This window comes from Talpa occidentalis, unplaced genomic scaffold (genome assembly GCF_014898055.3).
Source record: "Talpa occidentalis isolate TD23 unplaced genomic scaffold, MPIMG_talOcc4v2.1, whole genome shotgun sequence".
In the NCBI taxonomy this organism is placed as follows: Eukaryota; Metazoa; Chordata; class Mammalia; order Eulipotyphla; family Talpidae; genus Talpa; species Talpa occidentalis.
The window spans coordinates 44,099,686-44,108,410 of record NW_026555331.1 but is presented as its reverse complement, the minus strand read 5'-3'; positions in this window follow the sequence as shown (position 1 = coordinate 44,108,410).

Sequence of the window (8,725 nt, the reverse complement as noted above, 5' to 3'; positions counted from 1 at the left end):
AATGTATTCATTTGGTCAACTAATATTTACTAAATATCTGTTACACCCTGAACTCTAACCATGATATCTAACTTAAGGTGGCAGTTAAAGGTTTCCTCTCATTTTCCTGCCATCTCTTCAATATCAACATCTTTGTCATGAAGGCTATTTTGTGTGGTATCAGTATAACCACTCTAGTGCTCTTCTTGTGACCACTAACGTGGACTATCTTTATCTTTTTACTCTCAATCTCTATCTGTGCTTGAATCTAAAGTGAATGTAGAAGCATATAATGGATAGTACATTTTTATCTATTTACCAATTTCTATCTTTTAATCAGAGAAACTAATCATTTACCCTTAATGTAGTTCCTGTATCTGCAATTTTGTTGTGTGTTATGTCTCTTTTCCCCTTACATTCTCCATTCTATCACTAAGGAAGTTAATGAATGTGTTCTAATGTACTATTTGTATTCTCTTGTGGTTTCTTTTACTACATGATTTTGAATTATTTTCTTAGTGACTGCCTTGCGGATTAAAAATTACACCTTAATTTATAAAATCCAGTTCAGATTAATGCCAGCAATTTCAATAGAATATAAGAATTTCACTCCTATGTGTTTAAACCCCCCCTTTAATGTGTATAAATTATATCTTTATACAAATGTGCCCATCAACATAGATTTATTGTTATTGCATTAGGGACTTGTCTTTTAAATCAAATTGTGCAAAAAAAGAACTATAAACAAAAAAACATGTTAATACATCTTATATATTTATGTATTTAGAAAATTTTACTGGTCCTCCCTTGTGTGGATTCAACTGCCTAGTGTCCTTTCATTTGAACTTTAAGAACGCCTTTTATTTACATTTTCTTGTAGAGTAGGTCTTCTAGTAATGAACTCCCTCAGTTTTTATTTATCTATAAATAACAATCTCTCATATTTTTGAAGAATATTTTTGCTGACTATAAAGTTCTTGGTTGGAAGTTTCTTTCAGCAGTTATATTTCATAAGTACCTGGAACTAGAACATATTGTTTAAACCAAAATATTTAGCATGAAGTGGTACATATTATTCTCTGTACCTTTTAGGAATCCATAATTACAATCTGCATCATTCCTTAACATTTTAGTAGGACTCTTGTTTTCTTGAGGGTGACATATGCAAAGTTTGCACTGCATGGGGAAATAATACATATTTAGTTTACACATTTCTCAATTCATTCATTTATTCATGTATTCATGAATAATTCCTAAAAACCACTTAATGATAGGTGTGAATTTAAACCAGACACAGATCTTGATCACAGGTAGGTTGTAATCTAACTGTGTGACCCAGAGAAAGTTTCTTAATCTCTCCAAGAATAAAATTCTTTAACGATATAATAGTAATACTATTACTGATCTCACTGGATTGGCAGGAGAATTGAATAGGGATATGTATGTAAAGCTAGTACAGTAACCCTAACAAAGTTAGTGCTTAGTAAATGCTTTCTCCTCCTGTTGTCAATTCTCATAGTGACAAACTCACCTTAAGTAATACCCATCTGTCTTGTGTCATCTATATGTCAACTGAATGCACAGGTTCTTATTCAATGTTCTATTTAGTTTGTAAAATATGGCTATGATGTTTGCATTCCTAGGAAGGTATATGTAGACTTTAGTAGTAAATTGAAAAATTAAGCAAAATCTTGAGGTCATACAATTGCTAAATTGTATTAAGAATTTGAATTTAGTTCTCCTTTTGTCTATACATATGTTCCCAACCTTTCCCCAGAATCTCTGCTGAATCTACACTTCTCTTATAAAATGACACAGATATAAAATCCCTAAGGAAATATTAATAGTTCCAGACAGTAGATGCAAAGAAAAAATGTTCTTTGCCTTTCCTTGACTATAGAGGGCAGCAGAGAGATCTCAGAATGTGAAAAAAATTGAGCGCTATTCCATAGTGTGAAATAAGACTACCTCTCTACTAGCATTTTTCGAGGTTATTTTAATTTGGATAATGCAACATTTATTACATAGATCTAAAATTGTATTGTGTTCTTAAGAGAGTGGGTCAGATTGACATTTTTGAAATATTTATTTTTCTGTCAGAGTTTTTAAAAAAGAACTTTTCTTCTTGTTTGCAGAGAAAAAAACAAACCTCAGTCAAAACGATTAAGCCGGGCCTCCCCTGGTGGTGCAGCGGTTGAGCGCTGGGCTGCGAGGCTGCCTGCAGCCTCTGCACCGCCGGTTCGTTCCCCCACCGCCAAGACGGTCCCACAAAAACAAAAACAAAAAAACCAAAAAAAAAAAAAAAAAACAACAACCAAAAACAAAAAAGAAAAACGATTAAGCCAAGTAACAGTTCAAAGACTGATTTGGAAAAACAAAAGTGCTCCCTTCAGCACCTATCTGGAAAATGAGCCCTTCTGTAGCCTAGTTGTTAGTCAAAATCGAAGGGTTCAAGATCATAGTTTAAAGTTTAAAGGAATTTGAGCTATTTTTACTCTGGTTTCTTTTCTGAGGATGTCTGTTGGCAGGATCTAGAGCACTCTGCCATGGCCAAGAGCTTCAGAGGGACAGAGCTTGTGGCACCAGGTACAGATTTTAAAATATAGGGAAGCTAAATTCCTGACACAGACACTGCCTGTAGACCTGGGCTCCTTACATGCTTGTAAACATCTTCTGTTGTTTTTTTTCCCCATCTGTAGGGTAAGGAAAAATGTCAGGCTTTTCTGCCCTCCTGCCATCAGGATAGATGATGGATCCTTGCGGTCCTGAATGCGTGCCTGATGGCAGGCACCTGGAGTAGGGTGTGGGCATAGGTAGATGGGATTCACCTGGGCTAAGACTGTGCTTTTAAGGGCGGCGTCACAGGGACGCCAGAAGCCGAGAAAGCAGCAGCAGAAGCCGAAAGAAAAGAAGCGCGAAGCAGAAGCAGAGAATGCCAGAGAGCCCAGATAGAATGAAGATTTGCTGGGGGCTGGGAGGACTGTCAGCCTCCCAGCCCCCCAGCACCCCTGCCTGCCATGTACCCGCTGAAACTCAATAAAAACCTGCAAAACCACTGAGGACTCTGACTCCTCCTTTAGCCGGTCTGCATGGTGTAAGGGCAGGACCGGGCACAGTGCAGGTTTTCTGATCTCATGCAGACGGGGTAAAGGAGGAGTCAGAGTCCTCAGTAGTTTTGCAGGTTTTTTATTTGGGGTTCACCAGGCATATGGCAGGCAGGGGTGCTGGCTGGGGGGCTGGGAGGCTGGCAGGCCTCCCAGCCCCCAGCAAGTCTTCACTCTATCTGAGCTCTCTGGAGTTCGTTCTGCGGCTTCTCTCTCGGCTTCGGCTTCTACTGCTGTTTTCTCGGCTTCTGCTGCTACTGGTGCTGCTACTAGCGTCCCCGTGACGCCGCCCTTAAAAGCACAGTCTTAGCTCAGCTGAATCCCATCTACCTAGGCCCACACCCTATTCCAGGTGCCCGCCATCAGGCATGCATTCAGGACAAGGACCCATCATCTATCCTGAAGGCGGAAGGGCAGAAAAGCCTGACATTTTCTTTACCCTACACATGGGATCAGGAAACCTGCACCGTGTCCATTCCTGCCCTTACGCCCTCTTAAAACATTTTGATTTTAATGACTTTAAAGATATCTAAAACTCAACATAAACAAGACTTGGATTAGGCTATGTTTAAGAAGTGGGAATATAATTGCTGAAATTTTGAGTTTCTAAAAGTTTTGATAAATAAAACAAAGTCTAAATTTAGAGGATATCTGTATATTGTTTGTAGTTAAACTCAGCACTTACTGACTTTCTTCTAAAATCATAAATGTTAGACTATTATCGGCCGCCTCTTTCATGGAAATAGACTGGATTGTAAGATTCTTGAGGGCAAGAACTATGAACAAATGACTCAACTACCCAAACCAAACAATAGATGAAAAAGTAAGTTGTACTTATTGAATATCTATGCTTAGTATCAGGGATATAAAGATAAGCTGGGTAATTATCATAAGAAGTAGTAAATTTAGTGAGTCAAGAGCTCAATTACTGATTAAGATCATCTGGTGCAAGTGTTGGCTTGTCAATGACTAGCAATGCCAATCTTGGCCAGGTTCTCTGGAAGCAGACTTGGAGATGGAGAGTAGAATGCAGAAACTTTATTATGGGTATTTTTGGCCTCAATAACCACAGGAAAAGAGGGGAAGAAGATTGTATAGAAGAAATTGAGCTGCAATGCAGTCTCAAAAGAGACCTTAGTTGACCCCACTGGATACTCCAATGTGAAATCTGGGTTAAGTCATTTTTCCCTGAGGATCAGTTATTGAATATGGCTGCCTTGAAAACAGGGTGAGGAGTGCCACCTACAATATTCCAAGCACATGAGGGAGTTAGTACTATCTTGAAGAGGAGTTTGAAAATATGTTGGGGGGAGAGTATGTCCTGAACCAACTCCACAAACTCAGGCTTTACAGACCTTACCCCCACCCAAGGCCAGAGAGATACAAGGCACCAAGGACTACAAATCCCATAATATCATTGCCACCGAAGGCAGGATTACTGGGAACTAAGGGTGGAGTTAAATAGCCAGTCTTGGTATATAATCAGAGACTTGTGGTCCTGTGGGTGTGTGTGTGTGTGTGGGGGGGGGGTTGTTGTTTTTTTACCGGCCTTTTGCGTGCTAGTGCGGTCCCAGCTCAGCGGAACTGGTAGGAACTCTCTCTTTCTCCCTGGGTTATTCCTCTCTTCATTTTCCCTTTTTGTAAATAAACCCTTTATTAACCATTTTTGTGTGTGCCTGCAGTTGAGTCATTCTAAATCCCTTGAAGCATGTGGGTGAGGACCCATACTCAGGCCAACCCACTTCACATTGGGGTTGCCCTGTAACAAGTATGCTACAGCTTGATAGTAGATAATTTAACTTTGTTGACCCTCATTTTCTTCATTTGTGAAATAAACATTTAAAAATACTCTATAAGATCAATATGAGGATTAAATCTAAAAATACATGTAACATCCTAGAAGTGCCTCAGGCATGGTAAGGAGGCACAAAGGTTATCTTGTTCACAACTTCTTTAGCAAATGTAACAACCACTCTGTAGGGCACTGGGCTTCACAGTAACAAGAGTTCTTGCTTTCCAGAAGTCTAATTGGGTTAAGGTTGAAACATAAAACAGAGTGTGGAAAATATTGCAATGGTGTTTTAATGCCTTAGGCTGCTGTCCTGGCCAAACTGTTGCCTGAGTTGGATATTGGAAGCAATGGTCTGCAGAAGTGGTGAGCAGTGGCTAAGGCAGGGAACTATGATGTGATAATGGAACGCAGGGTGTAAGGCAGCTAGTGGGGAGATGGTAAGTGGGAAAGGTGCTGGGGAGCCAGATGTAAAGGTCTTGAATATCCATTAATTTGAATGAATACTGAAGATATTGGAGAGTTAAAGGAGGTCTTTTATTTTAAATGGTAATCAATTTGCATTTTACAAAGTCCAACCTATCACAAAAATAGAGAAAAGTGAAAAATAGAAGGGCAAACTGAATACAGGGAGACCCACTAAGAGCAGCAGCGATGGACTGAGAGTGGTAATGGGCTTGGATGTGAAGGGAGCTCCAGGAGAGCAAGGAGTTAGAGAAAGCCCCCAAATTCTGGTGTGGGTGGCTCCGCAGATGTTAGTGCCACTTCATTTCTATGAGATGAGAGAAGGAGCAGCGCTGTGTTGGGGAAGGCTTGGATTGGTTTTGCATATCAGAGTTGAGGCATTTTGTGCCAATTGATTATTACAAGGGGACTGAGGTACAGAGAATAAGTTGCGTAAGAGCCAGAGTTTGGAGTCAGCAGGTTGTGGCTGCAGAGAAAAGAGTGGAGTGGAGGAGGACAGGCCAACATCCATTAGTAAAAATTGCAGCTGAGGAAAGAGTTGGATAAAGAATAGAAAATCCAGGACTTTTTTGGGTACGTTTTGTTTTTGTATGTTTTGGCAATATGGAAAAATGTCCTACTTCCATCCAGTCAAGTAGCAACTTTCCATATTTTAAATTAGAATAAAGCCACTTCTTTCAGAATATCAGACTCCCCTTTAAAAGGAAGTTAGGGATTAATAGGAAGAATTTTATTTTTTCAAGAGAAGGTGACAAAAAGTTATGCATATTTTTGTGGGGAAGAAACAGGGCATAGGCCGGAGGTGCATGGGTGAAAGAATCACCAGAGACAGAGTCACAGTGGAGAACAGAAAAGGCAGATTTATTGAAATACACTGCTAAGAGGAGCAGCAGGCAAGACAGAAGTCTGTGGGCAACAAAAGATTTGGGGGTCCCCTTTACAACCTGTTTTTGCAGAATGTATCCTGGCCCTACTTCTTCAGACAGGGTCAAATTGATCAGTGTTATGGCCTGGTTCCCATAGCAACCTAATCAATTCCCTTTATCGATTCAAGCTTCCCAAAATTGCATGCAGATTGGGCAAGGGGCAGTGGCTTAGATTTTAACCTTATTAAATGATACCCTGACACAAACCACTTTTAGAAAATAAGTCGAAGTTTAAAAAATAGAGCTAAAGAAGATTTTGTAGAGGAGCAAAGAGAAGATGAGAAATGAAAAACGAATAATATAGGGGTGTTTTGGCAGAGAATTATTGAAACCGTTTAAAAATAGGCAACTTTCAATGTTGTGTAGCTGGCAGTCCAGTGAAAAAGAGATAAAATAACAGATATTAGTAAGTGGAAAAGTTTATTAGAATTCAAAAATAGTTGATAATAACATTTCATATTATAAATACAAAAATGGATAAGGCAAGGGTCAGTTTCATTTCCCTAGCTTATGAAGGTAAGGGGGAAAATTCACCAAAATATTCTAATTAGCGAAATATACTTCTGTTTAGACTATTTGAGATCTACCTGGGATGAATACCTTGACTAAACTAATTCTTTTTTTTATTATTTATTTTGATTTTCTTAAGTAATTGGTTTACATCCTTGTTAGTATTTTGGAAGTATTGTTAGATGAGATAGTCACTTAAAGAGAATCTCTTTGGTGTATATTTCTTTTAGGTCTGATATCCTTAAAACAGCAGCCAGTTACGGAGACCTTAGGATTTTCAATTTTCAAATAGACCATTTTCAATATTCAAGTAGATGAACCTGTTACTAAGCGCTATTACTCGTCATTCCCACTAGGCGGCACTCTAAGCTCATCATAAATGAGACGACGATGCACCAGCAAAATGTGCCCCTAGGAGGCTCCATTTGTGGGAAGTTGATAACATTCTGGATTTTATTAATTGAAACAAGCTCTTCATAAACTAGGCAAAAAGGAAAGCCATATGGTTTTACTGACCCTGAACGTATGTAGCCTTTAGAATTCTTGTTTTTGCTTCTGTTCAGACTCTGGAGCATTGGATGCACTAATAAAGTGACAATACCAGCCTGAGTGGGCATCCCCACTTCGTGATGCTTCCCCGAGTACAAATGGCCTGGACTCTGCTAACAGGGAGATGTCTCGTTCTACTGGAAAACCTACTGCTGCTTCTCAAGGAATTGACAGGACCCAGCATGCCGGTGTACCATGCACACACTAAAGGTAATTTCTCCAACTTAAAGAAGAAAGGTTTTCACTGCTCACTGGCAGAGAGGAGGCAGGACTGCATGACTGTGACAGAGGGAGCTTCCATTCCAGTTAAATCAGAGAAACAGCTCTCTGTGCTTATGAGGTTCCAGGCTTTGGAATAGGCAGCAGTTTTCAAAGGAGGTGGGTGTGATGTTTGCAGCAAGGCTCAGGCTGAAAGCTCTTGGCCTCTGGTAGTTGTGTCAGATGTGACTCATCACCCTTCTTCACCCATCTGCTCTGTCAACCTCAGCCAAAGGGATAGAACTGGAACCTGGAATCAGGGACAAAATTGAGAACTTTCTCTCCCCTGGCTGTGGAAAAGTATAATTTATAGACAATGGTTCTAATCTACCACTCATGGTCTCTATGGATTTAATCAAACACAGAAGGGATGCATATGAAATAAATCAGCATTAGACAGGAACCAGAGAGCCTTGCTTTCCTGATGCTCTACCCTTCACTCACTGTGTTCATGTAATCTTTCTGGTCTGAGGTTTCATCTGTAAGACGAGAGGTTTGGAAGAGACTTGACAGGTTCCTTCAGGCATAAATGTTCTAAGTAGGAGTCGAATTTAGCAAGTCAGAGCTGTCTGCAAACGGCCACCCCACAAGTCTGCAGGAGAGCTTGCCAAGTCCCAGCTGCTTCTGTGGGACTGGAGACTTGCTCTGAAGGTCAGTTTGCACCAAATAACATCTAAGTTACTTCTAATTATACTAGGGTGCCTATTACTTATGAGTTTTTTATAAAGTATTAAGTGACTAGGGCTAAGAGTTCCAAATGCCCTATTTTTTTTTAAAGGGTTTATTTATGCATACAAGAACTGGGGTATAGGCCAGAGTTGTGGGGGGTGAGAGGATTCACCCAAGACAGAGTGGGAAACAGAATAGGCAGATTGACTGAAATACACTGGTGAGGGGACCAGCAGACAAGACAGGAGAGGTCTGCTGAGCCATGTGGGATTCTCCCTGGCCGGGGATTGAACATGTGCTACAGTGGCTGCGGACAGATTCACAGGCTGTGTCTTATCCCTTTGCACCACCAGGGAGGCCCAAAATGCCCTATTTTTAAATGTTATTTTTGAGACTGGTCACAGCCCATTCACATGAATCCTGTGACCGATGGCACACCTGGTGTATAGATGCTGCTCTGAGGCCTGAGCAGTGAA